The sequence below is a fragment of the Rutidosis leptorrhynchoides genome, chromosome 1 (genome assembly GCF_046630445.1).
Source record: "Rutidosis leptorrhynchoides isolate AG116_Rl617_1_P2 chromosome 1, CSIRO_AGI_Rlap_v1, whole genome shotgun sequence".
NCBI classification, from domain to species: domain Eukaryota; kingdom Viridiplantae; phylum Streptophyta; class Magnoliopsida; order Asterales; family Asteraceae; genus Rutidosis; species Rutidosis leptorrhynchoides.
In genome coordinates, this window is record NC_092333.1 from 672,711,731 (window position 1) to 672,735,507 (window position 23,777).

Sequence of the window (23,777 nt, forward strand, 5' to 3'; positions counted from 1 at the left end):
GACTTGAGTTACCTCAACAACTCGCGACTGTACATAACACTTTCCACGTCTTGAATTTGAAGAAATGTTTTGCTAAAGAAGATCTCACTATTCCGTTAGACGAAATCCAAATCAACGAAAAACTTCAATTCATCGAAGAACCGGTCGAAATAATGGATCGTGAGGTTAAAAGACTTAAGCAAAACAAGATACCAATTGTTAAGGTTCGATGGAATGCTCGTAAAGGACCCGAGTTCACCTGGGAATGAGAAGATCATATGAATAAGAAATACCCGCACTTATTTCCAGAAGATACGTAAACACCTCCAACTGCTTAAAATTTCGGGACGAAATTTATTTAACGGGTAGGTACTGTAGTGACCCGAACTTTTCCATGTTTATATATATTAAATGAAATTGATATTTACATGATTAAGTGTTTCCAACATGTTAAGCAATCAAACTTGTTAAGACTTGATTAATTGAAATAGGTTTCATATAGACAATTGACCACCCAAGTTGACCGGTGATTTACGAACGTTAAAACTTGTAAAAACTATATGATGACATATATATGGATATATATAGTTAACATGATATTATGATAAGTATGTATCTCATTAGGTATTTTAACAATGAGTTATATACATAAAAATGAGACTATTGAATTAAGAAACTTGAAAACGATATATATAACGATTATCGTTATAACAACGTTTTACTAATTACATATGAATCATTTTAAGATATTGTTACACTATATATAAACATGATAAATGATAAGTAAACATATCATTAAGTATATTAACAATGAACTACATATGTAAAAACAAGACTACTAACTTAAAGATTTCGAAACGAGACATATATGTAACGATTATCGTTGTAACGACATTTAAATGTATATATATCATATTAAGATATATTAATATATCATGATAATATAATAATTTAACATCTCATTAGATATAATAAACATTGGGTTAACAACATTTAACAAGAGCGTTAACTTAAAGGTTTCAAATCAACATTTACATGTAACGACTAACGATGACTTAACGACTCAGTTAAAATGCATATACATGTAGTGTTTTAATATGTATTCATATACTTTTGAAAGACTTCAAGAAACTTATCAAAGTACTTCTACTTAACAAAAATGCTTACAATTACATCCTCATTCATTTTCATCAACAATTCTACTCGTATGCACTCGTATTTGTACTCGTACAATACACAGCTTCTAAATATATTTACTATTGGTATATATACTTCAATGATCAGCTCTTAGCAGCCCTTGTGAGTCTCCTAACACATTTGGGAACCATCATTTAACATCTAGCATGAAATATCTAACAAAACAACAAACTAATGGAGCCTATATAGACTCCAACATTCACGTGAATGAGGAACCACAAACACACTTTCATTTTCAATTTTCATGCATCAAACTACTCTCTCTCAAGTGTTCTTCCATTGTTCTAAGTGTCTTCATCATCTTCATCAAAATCTAGCTCAATCTAGTTCATAAATCCATACATAAACCAAGTTATAAAATAACTACTCAAGAACACACCAACAACACTTCCAAGTTTGCTAGCTTACTTCCAATCTTGAAAATCCACTTTGAGTGATCATCCAACCTCAAAAAATCTTTCTTATTTACAGTAAGATATCTTTATAATACAAGGTAATACTCATATTCAAACTTTGATTCAATTTCTATAACTTTAACAATCTCATTTCGAGTGGAAATCTTACTTGAACTTGTTTTCGTGTCATGATTCTACTTCAAGAACTTTCAAGCCATCCAAGGATCCTTTGAAGCTAGATCTATTTTTCTCATTTCCAGTAGGTTTATCCACAAAACCTGAGGTAGTAATAATGTTCTTAACATCATTCGATTCATATATATAAAACTACCTTATTTGAAGGTTTAAACTTATAATCACTAGAACATAATTTAGTTAATTCTAAACTTGTTCGCAAACAAAAGTTAATCCTTCTAACATGACTTTTAAAATCAACTAAACACATGTTCTATATCTATATGATATGCTAACTTAATGATTTAAATCTGAAAACTGTAAAAACACCGTAAAATCGGATATACGCCGTCGTTGTAACACCGCGGGCTGTTTTGGGTTAGTTAATTAAAAACTATGATAAACTTTGATTTAAAAGTTGTTCTTCTAGGAAAATGATTTTTCTTATGAACATGAAACTATATCCAAAAATCATGGTTAAACTCAAAGTGGAAGTATGTTTTCCAAAATGGTCATCTAGACGTCGTTCTTTCGACCGAAATGACTACCTTTACAAAAATGACTTGTAATCTGTATTTACGACTACAAACTTATAATTTTTCTGTTTATATTCATAAACTTAAGTTCAATATGAAACCATAGCAACTTGAATCACTCAAAACGGATTTAAAACGAAGAAGTTATGGGTAAAACAAGATTGGATAATTTTTCTTGTTGTAGCTACGTGAAAATTGGTAACAAATCTATATTAATCATATCCTAGCTAACTCATATTGTATTATACATGTATTCTAATATATTATGAAATCTTGGGATACCATAGACACGAATACAATGTTTTGACATATCATATCGACCCATCTATATATATATTTCGGAACAACCATAGACACTCTATATGCAGTAATGTTGGAGTTAGCTATACAAGGTTGAGGTTGATTCCAAAATATTATATATACTTTGAGTTGTGATCTAGCCTGAGGCTTGTATACACGAGGTCGTGGATTGATTCGAGATAATATATATTGCTTTATTTTCTGTACATCTAACTGTGGACAACTAGTTGTAGGTTACTAACGAGGACAACTGACTTAATAAACTTAAAACAGCAAAACGTATTAAAAATGTTGTAAATATATTTTGAACATACTTTGATATATATGTACATATTTGTTATAGGTTCGTGAATCGACCAGTGGCCAAGTCTTACTTCCCGACGAAGTAAATATCTGTGAAAGTGAGTTATAGTCCCACTTTTAAAATCTAATATTTTGGGATGAGAATACATGCAGTTTTATAAATGTTTTACAAAATAGACACAAGTAATTGAAACTACATTCTATGGCTGGATTATTAAACCGAATATGCCCCTTTTTAGTCTGGTAATCTAAGAATTAGGGAACATACACCCTAATTGACGCGAACCCTAAAAATAGATCTATTGGGCCCAACGAGCCCCATCCAAAGTACCGGATGCTTTAGTACTTCGAATTCATCATGTCCGAAGGGAGTCCCGGAATGATAGGGGATATTCTATATGCATCTTGTTAAGGTCGGTTACCAGGTGTTCACCATATGAATGATTTTTATCTCTATGTATGGGATGTATATTGAAATATGAAATCTTGTAGTCTATTATTACAATTTGATAAATATATAGGTTAAACCTATAACTCACTAACATTTTTGTTGACGTTTAAAGCATGTTTATTCTCAGGTGATTATTAAGAGCTTCAGCTGTTGCATGCTAAAATATGGACAAGATTTGGTGTCAGCATGCTTGTATAATATTGTTTAAAACTGCATTCGAGATTTAATTTATTGTAACATATTAATATTGTAAACCAATATGTATTGGTAGTGTGTAAGTGTGATATTTTAGATTATCATTTCTGGATAATTTAGGTGGTGAATTTTTAACTTTGTCGATAAAATAAAGGTTATGGTTTGTTTTAAAAACGAATGCAGTCTTTGAAAAATGTCTCATATAGAGGTCAAAACCTCGCAATGAAATCAATTAATATGGAACGTTTATAATCAATATGAACGGGACATTTCAGTTATTAAGTATTATGATTAATAAGAAGATTATGAAGTATTAATAATTTGATAACTATTATGTATGATTAGGTTAAAAGTATTATGATTATTAAAAAGTTTAGTTTATGAATATGAATAAAAAGTTTATGATTTTATGTTAAAGTTACTAGGTTAAGTTTATGATAAAATTTTATGATTATGGCTTAGTAAAGTAATTATGATCATGGTGTATGTGCATGCATGCATGTATACGTACATATGTGCATGTATACATTATAGGTATATGTGTGTGTATATGTAAATATATACATACGTGTATATGTATGTGTATATATGTATGTATATGTACGTGTGTATGTATGTATGTATGAATGTGTATTATGAAAGTATTATATAAAGTTAGTAAATATAATAATAAAAAGTAGTAAGTGTATATATATATATATATATATATATATATATATATATATATATATATATATATGTATCATCTTACACATATATATGTGTAACACCTACACCTAATATATATGTATATATCATATAGTTATGAATACATATATGTATAATAAAAATAAAGAATATATATATGTACATGTATGTATCACATAGAAATATATTTATATATGTAACATATAATGATAAGTATACATAATAGTTGATTAAAGTAAATAATAATACTATTATTAGTATAACTTACACACTTAATTATATAGTAACACTTAATTACACTAAATATATATATATATATATATATATATATATATATATATATATATATATATATATATATATATAACTTGTTATGTGTATACACCATAACGTGAAGGTTATAATTAAAGATAGCGTACAAAGACTACAAACATCACCGCTACTTGTGGCCTAGGGTGATCCTTGGTACCATTATAGGACGCTTGTGGATCTCAAATGCCATGACTTAGATTCTGGTCAAGAAATCCTGGGCCGCTCGGTAACAATAGATCATTCGAGTGACTTGCATGTTAGCAACGAAGTTTTCCATAAATTAGGAGCTTACTATAAGTGGAAGCTTTCCATAAATAGTGGGTTTTCAAATATAGAAACTTTAGAGAAATAGTAACTTTTCTAGAAAACCGTCACTGTTAATATAGTTTGCTATATTAATAAACAAACTTTATGTCTATTAGACATTAACTAATTAAACATTATATCTCTAGGTTGAGATTTTCGATTACACACTCCATTCATACACTTGCGTGGAATTTCTTGCTTGGTACTAAGGTGAACTTCATAGACCCACTTTTTAACTGTTTCTATTACTTATTTTGAACTTTTAGGGTGAGACACATGCTTGCTTTTAAACTGTTTTACGCTTAGACACAAGTACATTAAAACTTTATTTTGATTAGTTCAAACTGTGCTGCCATGCTTTGATTCATGCTAAATCCCTGCCATGATATCGTTAATTGCTACGTATAAATGCAAACTTAGTTATTGTGAGTAGGCCTATTGAGAGCGACGTCTCTAACCATTTGACCGTTGGTCTTTGGTTACATAATAATGATTTAACGACACGAACGAATAAAGTGATCACGGGGTAACTTTGTTTAGTCTCGATATCATATACCTCATCACTACTAACGAATTGATTAAACTTTATAATTAAATCTTGTGGTCTAAACACTATTATAAACCTATGTTGTTCACTCAACCATTTTGGTTGACACTTTAAGAATGTTTTGTCTCAGGTGAAGATTGCTAAATATTTTATGTGCTATTTGGACTTTGCTGCTTTTGGAGTCCGCATTTTATCATTTATGTTATTGCATTAAAACACTTAGATTACATTTACTTTTGTTAAGGATTCATTTGTAATGACTTAATACTTTCCACTGCGTTAATACATTGGTTTTTAATTAAAGCGTCTCATATAGAGTCGTTCTCGTTTTACCCTTGTGTTATGATATTGGTTAGTCACATATTACCCCCTGTTCCATTTAGGGGGTGTGGCACATCTAACCGGGTTTTGTTGCTCGTTAGGGTGTTAAAAGTATATTAAATAAAGGTTATATAAATTTAAAAGTTTGAAAGGCAAATTAAGCACTGCACACTTTTGCCCATCAGTAACCCCAAAAAAAAAAGCTCGTTTGTTGAATCAAACATCTCCCAAAACCCTGAGCACTGGTTGAACGCGTTCTATCCGACACCCTTCGTCAACGAATCTTCTTAGTGAGAGAAGCTCTAACCCGCCTGCATATTCCACACACTTTGTAATATCCAACCAAAACCTTTGGTCGTCCCGTTTCAAAACCGCAAGCATAAAAACTTTCCCGATAACTCTCACTGTCGATAATAACCCGGATGTAATCCCCTCGTTATCCAAACCCCAAACCTGAGAGATCACCCTCGTGAGCTTCTGCAACAATCCAACATCCCAAAATATCCAGCTCGTATCGCCCGAAGTTTCCGAGACTAAACTATCTCGCACTCGCGTCATCAAAACCCGAAAAGTTCACCCTGAAAACTGCCCAGATTCAAAAAATCGTATCTCAAATCCAACGGTTCGATCATCACCAAATTTAAACCACCATTAGATCCGAGTGTTTTGCAATACCAATACAAATTTCAGATCAATCCAACGGTAGACGAATTTTGAATGAATTTTCTACTTCTGCTGCACAATCACAAAACCCCAAGAGTTTTCATGACAGCTGTCAACTTCGAAAACACATAACTCCAAATCTAACGGTCCGATCACTTTCAAATTTTTATAGACTCTAGATATACTTGTCGACCACCTACAGTCCAATTTTCAAGTCAATCCAACGGTAGACGAATCCGCAATGATTTTCCTACTACAGCTGCACAATAAAACCCCAACCTGAGTTGCTGCAACTTCGGAAAATCATATCTCCCAATTGAACGGTCCGATATCTACGAAATTTTGAATACAATTAGGACTATGAGACGACAACCCCCAGTTAAAATATCATGGTGATCCAACGGTAACGAACCCGCTAGGAATTTTCTTCTGCAGCAGTTTATGAACATCCGAATTTTGCAAACCTCTCCCGCAACATAACTTATTGATCCGACCACCAACTCCGTTACCACCGCGAGCTACCATAATAATCTATTAGTAATCATAGACAATTATAATAGTATATCACGAGTACATAGACCATACCCGTGAGTTCTTCGCGATCAACTAAGTCTCTAGATCTAGATCCATGTTGCACAAACTCTAGATCTATCGTTTGTTCATGCTTTCAACTCGCCATCGCTCCCACTCGAAACCATGAGCTCCTGATACCACTTGTAAGGATTTAGGACCCAAACAAGACAAGTGATCGATCACAATCACTAAATCCACGAACGAAAAACGAATTAAAACTAAAGCATAAAGTAAATGACGCAAGGATTTAACGTGGTTATATCCCAACTCCAAACACGGAGAAGGGTTTACTCCACGGGTGCAAACCAGAGAAAATTTCATTAGTAATTCGTGCACACATTTACATGTTACATTAAGGTGTTTATATAGGAAGTAAACAACTTAGGGAACAAGAAACTGCAAATCTGAAAGTTTCCTTCCCGTCAGGCTTGGGCCGCGTCACGCCTAAATGGGCCGCGCCGCTCCTCCACAACAAAATCCAAAACAACCTTTTTTCTTCTTCTTGTTTTCCTTGTTGTTTTGATATTCTTCACACATCCAACAAGTATATATATATATATATATATATATATATATATATATATATATATATATATATATATATATATATAATATTTTTGATTAATGTTCACTGTTTTTTTCGTATAAAATTAAATCGATTGAATTAATCATTTTCGCCCAGATTGTTAATATAATTTTCAAAAAATAATAATCTTTTCTAAAAGTACTATTGTTTGTTTAGAAAGAATAATATTATTATTGAAGAATATTGTTAAATTTGTCTTGAAAATTAGTATTCTTTTTAAAAATAATATTTTTACCGAAGATCATTACTCATTACTGCTTAGAAAGTAAATATTCTTCTCAAACAATAATATTCTTATCGAAGAATATTATAAATTTTTGCCCAGAAAGTTAACATTCTTTTCAACAAAGAATATTTTAAGGAAAACCATATTACTAATCTTTATTAGAAAGTTAATGTTCTTCACAAAAAATAGTATTTTTATAATCTTGTGTTGTAGCTTATGTGGTAGTGGTCTGCCTCTCTTAACGAGAGGTCATGAGTTCGACTCCCGTGAGGTGTAGCAGTGCACACAAGGTTGCCCCTTAACTCTTGAATTTCACCCAATGGTGCCTTTCGCACATCACGTTGTGGGTCCAGTGGGGGAGGGGGGTTTTATCGTCCAGGCCCTCAGATTGGGCCTGGTTTCTTTCTGGAAATCAGTTGAGGGCGGCTTATGCAACTACGATAGATGAACCCGTGGGTGATTTAGTCCCCCTATTTGATCTAAAACTGTTGTTAAAAAAAAAAGATAATCTTCTTATCAAAGAATAAAATATTCTTCGTGATGAATATTGTTATTACAAAAGAATATTACTTTTGTATTATTGGGCCATAGTAATGGTTATTAAGATTCTTAGAGACGAGAGAATAGTTTTGAAGTCTTTGATTGGTTTCGTTGCCAATTAACACGGATGTGTTTGGCTTTGCTTTAGAATCTGATTATTTGTTTGTTATGTTTTCATTTCATAAATGATTAATTAATCGCTTTTGGCAAGTTAAGCATAACGTTAATTAATTGCGATTTGAGTCTCAAACGGTGAAAATGAAAAATATAAGTAAGTTTTTACTATCGCAAATGTGATAATCAGTTTTCTTTCCCACTTATTCTTTCCACTAATTACTCCTTATGTTATCAAATGATCTAATTATCAAACAACTTAAAATTAATTATTTGATTATTACGTTATTAAACCAAATAATAAATCCAATCACCATTAATGAATTTGATTATAATCATTTAAAACGCATGATCAGTTTTTCAAAATGCGAATCTAAACACACATAAAATTAACAACAAATTGATTGTCAAGTCCTTTTCTGGTCGTTCCATTATTTATTTATTTTTATAAAAGCAAAAAACTTATATAGAATCGAGGTCCCCTTAAAGGAACAAAGATTCTCTCTCCGTTCAAATTTAAATGTCCCAATTTATTCTTATTTTTTCTTTCTTCTTTAATCTTATCTACATACATGCGCATAACAGACTAAATCTTCTTATTTTTTTTTATATCTATAGAAGTAAACAATAAATTTGGAACACATCATAAAATGAAATACTGAACAATGAATAAGGGATTAAGGAAGTAAAATATCTACTTAACAACATGGTTTATTACAAAAAGGACATTTAATATAAGCTAATTTATTACTCATACCATTAAGATTATCCGAATAGCTTAATCATACTCTTATGAGTATCACTAAACACAAAATTTAGTAATATTAATTTCCTTACATGAAATAATGATTAGTTTAACTAGTGTCTTACCCATCTTATTAGATTTATTTCCATACAAGTATCTATATCTATAAATATTTTATTAATCTTGTCATATCTACATACTTCAAAACATTAACATTAATTAACCATGATTCATAAGCTTGTGATACTTGCATTTGGTCTTTTGATTTGTACTATTAGCATTGAAATTGTTAGTGGAAGAAACTTTGTTAAAGAGGAAAAAACATCTCTTGATGAACACATTGACGCTGGTCGTGTGTTTCCAACAAAGTTAACAGCAAAAGGAAAAATAGGCGGATCATTCAACTTCGAAGGAAACGGAGGGTTTGGATTAAGGGGAGATGCGAGTTTAGGAGGTCATGCCGGCAAAGGGTCGGAAAAGGGAAGTGGGGGCGGAAACGAAAGCTCAGGAGGAAACTTGGCTAAGGGACCATGAGGACACTGAAAATTAGAATAAATATGCAACTTCAAGGAGTAATGAGCTAGCATACAGTTAATTTGCTAACTTAACTAGTTTGTTATTATAATAAATAAATAAATAAATATGTAATAAGTAATGTGTTTGGTTTGCATGGCTTCATTTCATAACATCAAATATGAAATGTGTTATGTGAGTAGTAGTTATTTATTACATGAGAATAAGAAATTGATGGATATGATATGATGTCTTCATCTATTGTTCTATCATTAGCACAATATTAATAGACTAATAGTTGTTAATAATACTTGGCAAATAGTGTTTGCTTATTGTTCATTAATTATTACTGTAATTAATAGACTAATAGATATCCTTAAAATAAAAGTCTTAAATCTACATCTAATACATACATGATCAGCACATAATTAATATTACATGAAATAGTTAAATTTGTATGTAATTATTTAGTGTGCAACTACGGTCTGCTTTTGATAGTTGGCTTGCACAATTGCATGCTTATGTTTTTCAACCGTTAATCTTAGTTAAAATTCTCAGTAATGTTATTATTCACAAGAAAATTAATGAGATAGATACAAACCAGAAGAAACTGTGAGAGAAATTGACGGTTAAATCAGAAGAAATGAGTAACAATTTTTTACTTAATTTGACGGGGGCGAAATTTACAATTTGATTACAGTTTTTTTAATTCATGCTTTTCTACAAATAGAGGCCTCAATCTATCTATCTACTCTATATATTAAAGCAAAGCTGTATTTGAGTCAGCTTTTAAAATTATCCATTACAAAAATAGATCCCTACCCTTAAAATAGAATATTCTTGATTGATCCAAAGGCTCACATTTATCTGATGTCAAAATTATGTCTCTGATGTTAGATTTATGTGTCTTTCCTAATATAACACTGAGGAAGTTATTTTATCTGATCAAAACAGTCACGTTCATCTCAAAACTTCTCATTAACAAAACACGGATCATATTTTTCCCCAAATCAATCATCAAAAAATAAACCCTAAAATGAAACTGGAAGACGAACATCGTCAACCAAAAAGAATCATAACATCACAATCATCGGAAACATCTGAAGAAACTCAATCTGTTCCTACACTACTGTCAGAAATCATTATCGAAATTCTCACGAGACTTCCCGTTGAATCGCTGTTACGATGTAAGTCTGTCTGCAAATTATGGCGTTCATCCGAGGTGTCTACATGTATAGATAGTTGTGTTTAAATGATATACTTATATGTTGGTGTTATTGACATCCCTTGGTAATTATTGTATTATGTGTCAGGTAGTCAATTCATATCCACTAACACAACATATGTTGGCACCTCAATAATTGCGATAACGAAGCATGTCAATATTGGAGGTATGTCTTTTGAATTCTTATTTTTTATCGGCACTGGAAATTGCAAAATAGTATGTTTACTTCACATTTATTTGCATATTTTAGTAATAACTTACACTCTTGCGTATCATGCCGGGTTAGGTTGCGTATTTGTTGATTACTGTATTTACTTGGTCTAAATTTGTTTCATCGTTTTACTGTTTTTGTATGTTTGATTAGTCACAATTGAACTACTATAAGTATCCTGAGTATACAAAAAGGTGTTGCAATATGTATCATTTATCTTTTAGATCATCGCATATCATATAAGGTTTCTTTTTAATTTGGTATGCATCCAACCTTCAAAGAACAAAGTAAGTTTTTGATTTTTATTATTGAACTAACAGCTATTTTTTTTCCCACTATGTTAGTGTCATAACGTAGTTTTCTGGTTGTGTCAATTGATTTTTAAAATTAATGAGCATTTGAAAGTCCTAATCATCCATTAAGATCTGGTAGTTCTCCATTACTTTTAACAATTAAAGGCCTATCAGTATTTTTAAAACTACAGAGTATTCTATTTCATCATTAGTATAGGGTTTGTTGTTTATGATGATAAATTGAAAGGCTTATCAAGGTATGACTAAAGTTTTGAATTTCAATACTAATGTCATATAGAGTCAAAAATGATCACCGGTGATCAGTTAGCTATCAGAAAGGAAACGGGTCGCGGATTTGGAATGGGAACGAACATGTATCCATCTTCTTCACTTCTTGGTGAAAACAAAGATTCGGTTATCTTAGATATCCCAATTGAAGAACTAATTGAGAAGGCTGGTGGTTTTGCTTGATTTTCCCTGGTAAATGACTTATATTCGGTCATGTTATGTTACAGTGGCAAAATGGGTGGGTTGGGTAACGGGTCAAAACAAGTATTTTTTTAGTGTGAGTCAAAACATATCAGATAACTTATTATTCCTTTAACGTGGTAACTGTGATAATACCGACAGTAAATATATGTATTTGAAAACATTTACGGATGAATTCTTTGATAAATTACAAGTTTTAGTCCAACCCATTTGACCCGTTAAAAGATTAGAGTTACGTAAATTGACCCATTTGATACCCATGGAATGATAAATGTGCTAAATTGAGAAATAATCAGTTTGTGAAAATTGTCTCTAGGTTTTTTGTTTATCTATATTTTGAAGGTTCTTGTGTTGGTTCAAGGGGTGACAACTTTAACCCATTTTATTTTGAGTTTATCTGTTCTTGAATCTTTTATTTCAGATTATTTATGTCTTGTATTTTTCATTTGGGTTTCTTAATTTGAGTTTTTATTTTTCCGAGATTATTTGTTCTTGAATCTTTTATTTCAGATTTTGATTGTTCTCATTGATATTTAATATGTGTGCTTTAGATTCATTTTTTCTGTACATTATTATTATGTGTGTGTTCCGGTTCAAATTATGGTGGATGACCCATAGAATGGGGACATGTGGTCATGATATACCTACTGAGAAGCAGAATTTAATAGTTGAAACGCGCGATGGTTCACATTTTGGTGAAATTAATGAAGTTGACGACGGGTGTCATCAGTCTGCTCTATACACCGTCTTTTTTCCCATTCTTGAGGGTGATTTTGGAGCTCTTATACAAGGAAACGTTGACAACGAATCGGAGATTCTATTGGAAAGTGGTATAACATGTTTTCATTCGGGGGTTGTTATTCGAAGGGAGTCATCTTGTATTTGTTGCTGCTGGACCTGACATGTTTAACGTCGTTACTAACGCAGTCAAATATGCACATTAAAAATTATTAACACGATTATCATAAAAAAAAAATTGTTCTGTTGTGTGATATGCATCTAAGTTTCTAGCTTAATTGCTGAAGTACTAACTTTGCAGCAGAGTGTGGAGAGATATTTACAGACATTTTCTCATCGCAAAAGAAAGGAGGTAATTTGATTAATTCTCTTTAATACTTATTTTGCAGGTATGTAAATAATTGATCGATTTTTGATAATACAATAATGTTGTTGTTACACATTATTATTGATTCAGATGCTAGATATATTGAATTGGTTTGGATGGCGTACATGGGATGCTTTTTACACTGAGGTTACTTCTGAAGGTGTCAAATTAGGCCTTGAAAGGTAAAGCTCTGGCCTTTTTCCAGGGGTGGTAAAATGGGCGGATCGGGTTAAGGGTATGCAGCATAATAAAGTAGATTATTTTGAGGGATTGAAAATGGGTGGGTCGGGTCGGGTCAAGCTCTGACCCTTTACAAATTTGTTTGATTCAAGTTCGACTTATCTCATAGTTAAAATGAAAAGTTCGCTAAAAGAATGGTTTCTATAGGTACACATTAACATGTATAAATTTATTTCAAATGGATGAGTTTACTATCGTAATCACTGATATTTAATTTATATAAAGATAAAGATTAAGCTTGCAGAATCGAATATCAGGGGTGTTGTATATGGCTCGATCTGAAGATTTGCTTTTACCCGAAAATGAGTTAGTTGATATTTCAATTAAATAACTATTTAATATGTGTTCAAATAGAAATATTCTTTGCCTTATTGTACATAAACCCATTACTTGTGATGAAATAAGATATCAATACTTAATGATGGTTTGTTGTGCTTAGGGGCATCACAATTGTAAAGTTGCACAAAGGGGAAGAATTGAGGCTAAGAACAATAGCTCGAAAGGGGATTGGAAAAGATCATGCCAAATGGTCACCTGCTGCAACTGTCACTTTCATGTATGAGCCCGAGATTCACATTAACGAATGATGGAGACTTTATCACTTGAGGAGAAGACTTGTGTTGTGGATAGCAGCCCTACCAAAGTCTTTGGCATAAATCCACACACCCAACAGGTTGATTCATTTTAACTTTTTAATATTTGTATACAGTAATAATGTCATAGATAAGCACTCTTCTTCTTTTTCTAAAAATAAAAATAAAAAATTACCTAACTCTGATTGTACCTTTTGGATGTTGCATTTAATCTTCTTGTAATTAGGTGGAAGTGGTGGATCCTAAGGCGTACACGTATGATGATAAAGTGTTGAAGAAAGTGGAAGTGTTGAATCCACTGGTGCAGTCAAAGCGTCTCAGTTGGTAATTAATGCAATCGATGTTCTTAAACAGAAGAAGCTGGATGATGTTCGTCTGTTGGAGGAATCTGTGGAAGCTGATGACCAGTTTGGTGAATTGGGTGCTCATATGCGAGGAGGTTAACCATTTTGAAGCTTTAAGTTTATGCTGTTTATGTGCTTAAATTTCTCAGTTAAATGAGCCGAAGTAGCGAGACTTTTTTTCGGTGTCCGTGTAGTAATTAATCTTCTAAAATTAATGTTTCACATGCTTCTAGGTGTGAGTTCTGTATGGAAGATAGGTCTTGATGTTTAAACTTGGAATCAATCCATGATCATTTTAGAGGTTGTCATGGCTAATATTTTATCAATTGTGAACCATTTTAATTAGCTGTAGGAGGTGATCGTGTTGGCTAAACCGTTTATGTTGAACCATTTTCTCTTTGTACTGTAACGAATCGTATGTGATAAATTTCATGGAAGAATTTCGATATTTGTGTTCAATTTAAAAAAAATTAATTATTTTATTTTTATTTATTTTTTTTTTATTTTTATTTTTTTTCTGTGAAATGGATTATGTTTGTCTTGTTTCAGGTTATTACAATAACAAGATTCTGGTGCTGACAGTGTCACGGTCTCTAAATGTGAAAGAATTAAGACAAAAGATTTTAGGATTTGTTTCTAAAAGCAAGTCTAATGCTTATTCTAATATGAATATTGCACCTCCATGGACACTTCAGTTTAATAATAATAATAATAATAATAATAATAATAATATTTGATCAAACAGGTATAATATATATTTAATATTTAATGCTAATATGAAGTTTGATATAAAGATTTTTGTGTTAAAGTTAATAAATTGATAATTTGGTTTGACAGATTATGAAGAAATGTTAAGGGCTGCCTTTAGCGCTATAAGTGATTGGAGCTTCATTAAGAGACCAATCTGAATAGTATTGGGAAGCAGCTAAAAATCGGTTGTCAAAAGCTCAACCGATATGTGACACACGAAAATGAGTTGCTTAAATGGATGAAACTAAGCGTCGATTGCCTTTCTTATCAAAAGGTTCGAGATTGTTTTTTGGATTTAGCTGTTTTTCAAGAGGATAAAAAGATACCTTTAGATAATTTTGTAGCTAAACATTAAAACATAGACAAATGGGCATAAAAGAATTTATGGGAGGTGTTGATGGGAGCGTTAAATGCATTGGCCATATCGATGATATGATCTTGATATGATCTCTGCATCCGTACGCGTTTGTGATGTATGAATTTATAAAGATTTCTTAAGCAGTACTAGAAGTTTCCAATTTTCACCCATTTTCTCTATGTACAATAATGACAAACGAACCGTTCGTCTTGTTGAAAAATGTTAAAGAATTATGGGACATGTATAAGAATTCCTGTACAAATTAGGCACTTTAGGAGGGATTAACATTTTGTTGGACCAACAAGTTTAATATTAGCCCTTGGATGATAATTTTGACTTCAAATTATGCGCTTTAGGAGGTTTTAAACGATTACCATTCGCATATTATATTTTGGTTGATGTATCTAATGTTCATTTATATCTTATATCATGAGAGGGAAACATGAAGTTACTCGTTTTTTGAGATCTTGGGTCAAGTTGAGTTTTCTACTTGCAATCAGAGTATTCATTATATCATAATGATAATTTCCAAATCAATTTGAATAGCTAAAGCTTTTATAACTATTTATGTATTTATTGTAGCGACCCGACAAAATCGTCATTGACGGCGCCATCTACTTAGGTCCCGTTACGTGGTCATAAGTCTTTAAAATAGCGTTTGACCAAAGATATGTCACATTCAATTCAAATGTAAAGATTTGTTTCAAAGTTTACAAGAATTGTTCAACCAAAAGTTACGTTACAAGGTTATAAGTACAAATGAAACCTATGCGACACAGTTTTAAATAAAGTCAAAAGACGCTCCATGTATGCATATATACTCGACATCCAATGCAAGTATCAAAATAATGAGCGGAAGCATGTATCACATATCGTTCAAAGACCTGAGAAAAACATAGAAATCTGTCAACGAAAACGTTGGTGAAATCATAGGTTTAAGTAAGTAAGTGAGTAAATAAGTAAGTTGAATCACAAGATTTGCAAGATTGAAATAATAGTAATACATTCCAAAAGTTAATATTCACGAGCACCCAATTATCAAGGCTTAACTTTCCTTCCATAGAACCCCATCACAATAGTGTTAGAACATACACTGATTCTCGAAAATATATTTCATCCGATATGACGGTGGCGAACCGTCCGAATGAGGGTTTGTCAAACCCATATGGATCCACATAATATAAGTTCACGCTTACACCCGGAAAGTGTAACTAATGATAATCGAATTGAGGATTTTGTTCTAAACTCGTATGTAGAATGTTTGTTTTCATACTTGTGTTCACTTAGTAAAACAAAACGTTTATGTTCTCTCATCCCAAATGTAAGTTTAAAAGAGTAAAAGTGGGACTATGATCTCACCTTGAGTGCACGAGTAATAAAGTACTTCACAAGTAAACGTGTGCTAGAAAGAATGCTAGTCTCGACCTAAACAAATAGGTTGTATCAATAACGGTAATCACGATTGGTCAACGTGTTCAATTAGTCATATGGCTCGTTTAGACTCGATTATTATAGCATGTGAATCAAATTGTCAAGTTTCATGCAAGGTACAAGTATAAAAACATGTTAGAATGGTTGCATAAATATTTGGTTAAGTTTGATTAAAAGTCAACTTTGGTCGGGTCAAAGTCAACGAAAAAGTCAACACGTTAGGAAGCGGTTCCAATACGCCCCAAGATTTCAAAAGAATCAATATTACGGATATAACTTTCCTCAATTTCCCGAAACGGATTACACCTTTCCAAGGTGCGGTTTTTCAATATTACACGGTTACTGACTTGGAATTCGGAAGGTTTATGCCTAACATCGGCATAGTCCTTTTGGCGACTACGGGTCGTCTTGAGCCCTTCTCGGACTTGAACTATCTCAACGGTTATTTCTTGAATAAGTTCGGATCCTGTGATTTGCTTGTCACCTACTTCGGTCCAACGAATAGGAGAACGACATTTGCGGTTATATAAAGTTTCGAAAAGTGCGCGTTAACACACGAGTGGTAACTACTGTTGTAAGAGGGATCAACTAAAGGCGACAATACAAGTTTATAACATGTCTTTCCAAGATGTAAATCGTTCGTTTGCTTGGTTCGTCAGTTTATGGATGATACGCAGTACTCACGTTTTAACGTGTTTCCGAGGCTTCTTGTAAAACTAGAAGTGAAACGAGTATTTCGATCAGAGATAATTGATAAACGTACACCGGGTTGGAATAGAATTCTTTAAGATATGTTTAAACAATTTAGTTAGGGCTCGAAAACGTTTGTTGGAACAAGTTTCTTATCGTCTACTGAAAACGTTCATCAGGCTATTCACCCTCGTGGCGAATACTAGTAATACGTGAAGAGTCTCTCTCTCCATTGAGAATTTAGATAAAAGGTTTTCCATAAACGGAAGTACGAGCGAAAAAGATAGGAGCAAAATGAGAATTTAGAATAGTATGAGTTTTCATCTTGATGTAGTCACATCGCGCATCTTGTGGCCAAATGTTGAGACTTGGTGGGAAGGGGATAGTACACGTAGTTGTATAGTTCGGTGTTGAGTAGTAGTTGGCCGTATATCAGAAGCATAAGGATGATAAGTCAAAGAAGAAAGAGGTATCCTTGGATTGTGTGTTATCTTAGGTTCCAGTAATATCAGACGGTAACAGTGAATAACAGAGTTATGTAACGTGGTACGTGGTGATGAGAAGATTGATCGGATCTATAATTAAGTTTTTAAATTCTTCATGCAAAATAACTGATTTTGGCTTCCTTGATTTCCAGTCGAGAGAGTATGCCTTTCGGGCGTTCACGTAGAAATATTTCCATATTTGAGTTCCATTTTGTGCTACACGAATTTGGCTAGTAAGGTGGGTGTGAATAATCACGTTCAAGGTTCGGACACAGAGAGGTTTAAATTTTCCCTTAGTGAGTCAACGAGGTTAAAGGTCGAGTAATACGAGGGAAGTCGGGAACAGATCTTCGGTAATAGTCGGCGAGAGCCAAGATTTTACGAATATAAGTCGGAGTCGTGAGTGTCTCCCGATTACGTGGGGCTTCGACGTTTGCAGGGTCTACTTTAATACCTGGACCACTAACAACATGGTCTAAGAATTGGACTTCGTTTAGCCAAAATTCACACTTAGAGGATTTGGCGTAGAGTTGCACTTTTCAACAGAGTTCGAGCGTAAGACGGAGATGTTGTTCGTTTTTCTTCTTTACTGTTGAATAGATTTAGACATCATTTATAAATATGATAATGGATTTGTCTAGATGAGTTTGCATACGCGGTTCAGGAGGTCTATGAATACGGAAGGAGCCTTAGATAAACTGAACGGTCACTAAAAGAAATTCATAACTATCGCAACGAGTTCGGAAAGCGGTTTTGGAGACATCTTCTCCCTTAACCCTCAATTGATGATAACTGGAATGGAGGTCGATTTTGGAATACACACGGAATTCTTGTAATTGATCATGAGGTCATTGATACGGGGAAAAGGATATTGGTTCATAACCGAAATTTATTTAGTTCACGATAATCGGTACATATTTGTGGGGAAACATTTTCTTCCTAACGAATAGGTTTGGAGCTCCCTAGTTCTATAGGTATCAAGTCAAAATTCAAATTCTTCACCCACAAAGTTTAACGTAATAGTTTTTCGTCAGTCACTTGAATGGCATAAGTAGTGTCTAGGGGAAGTGGTGGAGTGCAAAAGTATGAGTCAAAGCCTTGGTTATAAAACGTCTAACGGTACCCGAATCGAATAAACATGAAACTTAAGAGTTGTTGAGGAGAACGTACCCGTGACTAGTTCCTTGTCATCTCGGGCATCCTTGGCGTTGATGTTGAAAGTTCAACCGCGTGCGTTGGTTTTAGCTTTATTCTTTGGGCATGCATTTCGACCCGGTTGACCACATTTATAACAAACACCCGTTTTCGGTACATTGGGCCCCTTTTGAGCGACGGGGGCGGTACTTTCACAACTATGGGCCACATGGCCACTTCCTCCACATGGCCACTTCCTTGACACTTGATGTAAAATGGATTGCCACATTTTCCATAATGATGGTCGCGGCACTTGTTGCAAAATGGTTTGCTACATTCACCATAATGATGTTTGTGGCACTTGTTGCAAAAAGGTCGAGTTCCGGCATAACTCTTCCTGCCGCCGGGGGTGAAAGGCTTCTTGGTGTAGTCGTTGTGGTTGTGGTTGCTTGATGGAGAGGCTTCATGTTTTCTTTTGTTGTTGCCCGGTTGGGCCTCGGCCGTTGGTGCCGGCGCTTCAATTTCGTTCACCGTTTTTATAAATCGGCGGGCTATCATCACAGCCTCTTGTAGGTCGGCGGGTCTTGATGGCATTACCCCGTGTGGAATGCTCTTAGGGAGTCCATCCATGTAAAACTCAACTCCTTGGGGCCCGGGAGCCCGGAGGTTTGGACAAATTGAGGTTAGTTCGGCAAACCGTTGATTATAGGCTTCGAGGTCATTTCGGGCTATTTTTAAATTTCTTGGCCCCTATTCGAGCCTTCGAGTCTCTTCGCGCGGGAAGTATTCGGTGATCATTCTTTCTCCTAATTCGGTCCAAGAGAGTGTAAGGGCTTCATCGATACCCACCGATTGTACATACGTGTTCCACCATGAGAGAGCAATACCGGTGAGAGTGAGGGTGGAAAACTTGACCTTATCTTGGTCCCGACAACCGCTTATGCTAAAAACGGATTCCGTTTGTTCGAACCATCGAGTGAGAGCAACCGGTCCCCCGGTTCCATCGAAAGTGGGAGGGTTGTACTTCATGAAGTTTTTGTAGGAGTACCGCTCGTTTGAATTACCGGCCCCATGATTGTTGTTGCTGTTGGAGAAGTGACTGGCCACAGCCTCTCCCATGGCGGTGGCTATCATTCGTTGAAGAGCTTGTTCGAGAGTTTCGGGAGGAGTATTGTGTTGACCTTGGTTAGCCATCGTTCCTTCATGACACAAAGATATCGTTGATTAGTATTCTCAATAATACTAACCGTGATATGGAATAAGGATAGAGAGAAAATTTTACTTGACTCGCTTTAAATTCTTTATGTCATAATGTTGGAATGTCCACATGAATCACCATAATATAATCCCAGCAATTATATTATCCTAATTCACGTGTGCATTTAACATTGCTTCATAAAGTCAAGGTGGCGCGTCAATCAAATTAAACAACGTGCGATTAAGATGAAATAGAGTTAGATGTGAATAGATGAGTTCGAGTATAAATGCACAATTAGTCAATTAATTCCTACTTCAAGTCTATATGCCGGTTGTAGTCTAGATTCACTAATGTACCCTATGACTCGGGGTCGACACCAATGAACCCTAAATCCCTACAACCAACGCTCTGATACCATCTGTAACGACCCGACAAAATCATCATTGATGGCGCCATCTACTTAGGTCCCGTTACGTGGTCATAAGTCTTTAAAATAGCGTTTGACCAAAGATATGTCGCATTCATTTCAAATGTAAAGATTTGTTTCAAAGTTTACAGGAATTGTTCAACCAAAAATTACGTTACAAGGTTATAAGTACAAATGAAACCTATGCGACACAGTTTTAAATAAAGTCAAAAGATGCTCCATGTATGCATATATACTCGACATCCAATGCAAGTATCAAAATAATGAGCGGAAGCATGTATCACATATCGTTCAAAGACATGAGAAAAACATAGAAATCTGTCAACGAAAACGTTGGTGAAATCATAGGTTTAAGTAAGTAAGTGAGTAAATAAGTAAGTTGAATCACAAGATTTGCAAGATTGAAATAATAGTAATACATTCCAAAAGTTAATATTCACGAGCACCCAATTATCAAGGCTTAACTTTCCTTCCATAGAACCCCATCACAATAGTGTTAGAACATACACTGATTCTCGAAAATATATTTCATCCGATATGACGGTGGCGAACCGTCCGAATGAGGGTTTATCAAACCCATATGGATCCACATAACATAAGTTCACGCTTACACCCGGCAAGTGTAACTAATGATAATCGAATTAAGGATTTTGTTCTAAACTCGTATGCAGAATGTTTGTTTTTATACTTGTGTTCACTTAGTAAAACAAAACGTTTATGTTCTCTCATCCCAAATGTAAGTTTAAAAGAGTAAAAGTGGGACTATGATCTCACCTTGAGTGCACGAGTAATAAAGTACTTCACAAGTAAACGTGTGCAAGAAAGAATGCTAGTCTCGACCTAAACAAATAGGTTGTATCAATAACGATAAACACCATTGGTCAAACTGTTCAATTAGTCCTATGGCTCGTTTCGACTCGATTATTATAGCATGTAAATCAAATTGTCAAGTTTCATACGAGGTACAAGTATAAAAACATGTTAGAATGGTTGCATAAGTATTTGGTTAAGTTTGATTAAAAGTCAACTTTGGTCGGATCAAAGTCAACGAAAAAGTCAACACATTCGGGTCGGGTCCCGAACTATTTTTCTGAGGTTTTTAATTATATATAATCATGTTAGAACAAGTTACATGTGAATCGGAGGTCCATAGCATAGCAAACATTTTTCGTAAAACGACCAAGCAAAATAGTCCCTGGTAGTTCATCTGGACGGCGTCCAGATTTGCTGGACGGCGTCCAGATGTGAAGGCCTGGACGGCGTCCAAAAATCTGGACGGCATCCAGATCAGTATGCAGGCCTGTTTTGCTGCAACAAACAAATGCACGAACCAAACTTCAAACATTCACAATTTATGATTCGCAAACCATCAAAACATGTATTTTATATCATCGAAAAGGTATTTTGACGAGGAAAACAACTAAGCATATTTCATCAATCAATCTACCACTTACAACAACCAAAACCTCATTAAATGCTCATCCTTAATTGTATCCAAGTTCATAAATCTCATTTCATGATTCGGGCAACCAATTTACATGTATGATATGCCGTTTCGAAGGTAATCAAGCATACAATCCAACCAAACACTTACCAACAACAATTCATGGCATTCAATGCATCAAATGTTCACATTTAGTTCTATCAAACCCTAACCATCATCACCAAAATCAATAATCAAGTCTATGAAGTTTTCTAAAGCAACCTACACATCAGATTGAAGCTAGTGATACTACTAACACAATTAAAACATGAACTTTTAACATCTAACAACTTTTAAGCAACTAAATCTCAAGAACAACACACCAAAATTTAAGTTCATGCTAGTTACTTCAAAACAACAAGATCGAGCATACAAATCATATATTCATGTTAGACTTGAGCCATAGACACTAATTAACACTTTTATAAGTTAAAAACATCAAGAACACAAAATCTAGTGATTTTAGAAAGTTACCCAAATGAGATGAAATTTGTATCAAGTTGTAGAGGATGAAGAGAGGATTCCAAATATGTAATTTGTTTTTATGTTAGCCTCCAAAATCGAATTTAGATGATGAATTAAGGATTTGAAAGTTGAGAGAAAATAATGGAAGTATGAAGGAAAGAAAGAGATGAATGAGTGGAGGTGGTGAATGTTGACCATTTGACCTAGTCAAAACTTTGGTCATTTGGCAACATTGGTCTCTCAAGTTTGTAGTCGGGTGCGGGAATTAACTGAACGAATTATTTTGAATTACACGAGAGTACGGGAGACGTTATAATCCGATTACGAAAATATTAAGAATGTTAGCTAACGGAGGATACGAATCTAGATACGAAGGGTATTATTAAAATAAAAAGACGGACGTTAAAATAATTTAACGGAAAAATGCGGGATGTTACATTACCCACACCTTAAAAGAAATTTCGTCCCGAAATTTAGTTGGAAGTAATAGTCGATGTCTCTTACTCGGGACCTTGTGTTGTCCAATCTACGAATAAGTGAAGATACATCCTTGGGCATTTCCACGAATCTGGATAGTCGGGGTTTTACGTTGTATTAAGGCTTGGTTTTACGATCCACAATTTCAACCGGTCTTTCTACGAAGAGAAGTTTGTCATTGATAGTAAGTTTATCTAGAAGAGTAACACGTTCCTGTTCCGCAGGACACGTCTCTAAGTTTGTTACATGGAACGTAGGGTAAACGGAAACTTAATTGAGTCGGAAGTTCTAAACGGTAGGAAGCGGTTCCAATACGCCCCAAGATTTCAAAAGACTCAATATTGCGGATATAACTTTCCTCGATATCTCGAAACGGATTACACCTTTCCAAGGTGCGGTTTTTCAATATTACACGGTTACTGACTTGGAATTCGGAAGGTTTACGCCTAACATCGGCATAGTCCTTTTGGCGACTACGGGTCGTCTTGAGCCCTTCTCGGACTTAAACTATCTCAACGGTTGTTTCTTGAATAAGTTCAGATCCTGTGATTTACTTGTCACCTACTTCGGTCCAACGAATAGGAGAACGACATTTGCGGTTATATAAAGTTTCGAAAAGTGCGCGTTAACACACGAGTGGTAACTACTGTTGTAAGAGCGATCAACTAAAGGCGACAATACAAGTTTGTAACATGTCTTTCCAAGATGTAAATCGT

General features: G+C 34.1%; 1 pseudogene; it reads left to right on the plus strand.

The window, feature by feature from the left end:
• Positions 1–10,616: 10,616 nt before the first annotated feature.
• LOC139885939 (DNA-directed RNA polymerases II, IV and V subunit 3-like) lies at positions 10,617–15,576 on the plus strand (annotated as a pseudogene).
• Positions 15,577–23,777: the final 8,201 nt, after the last annotated feature.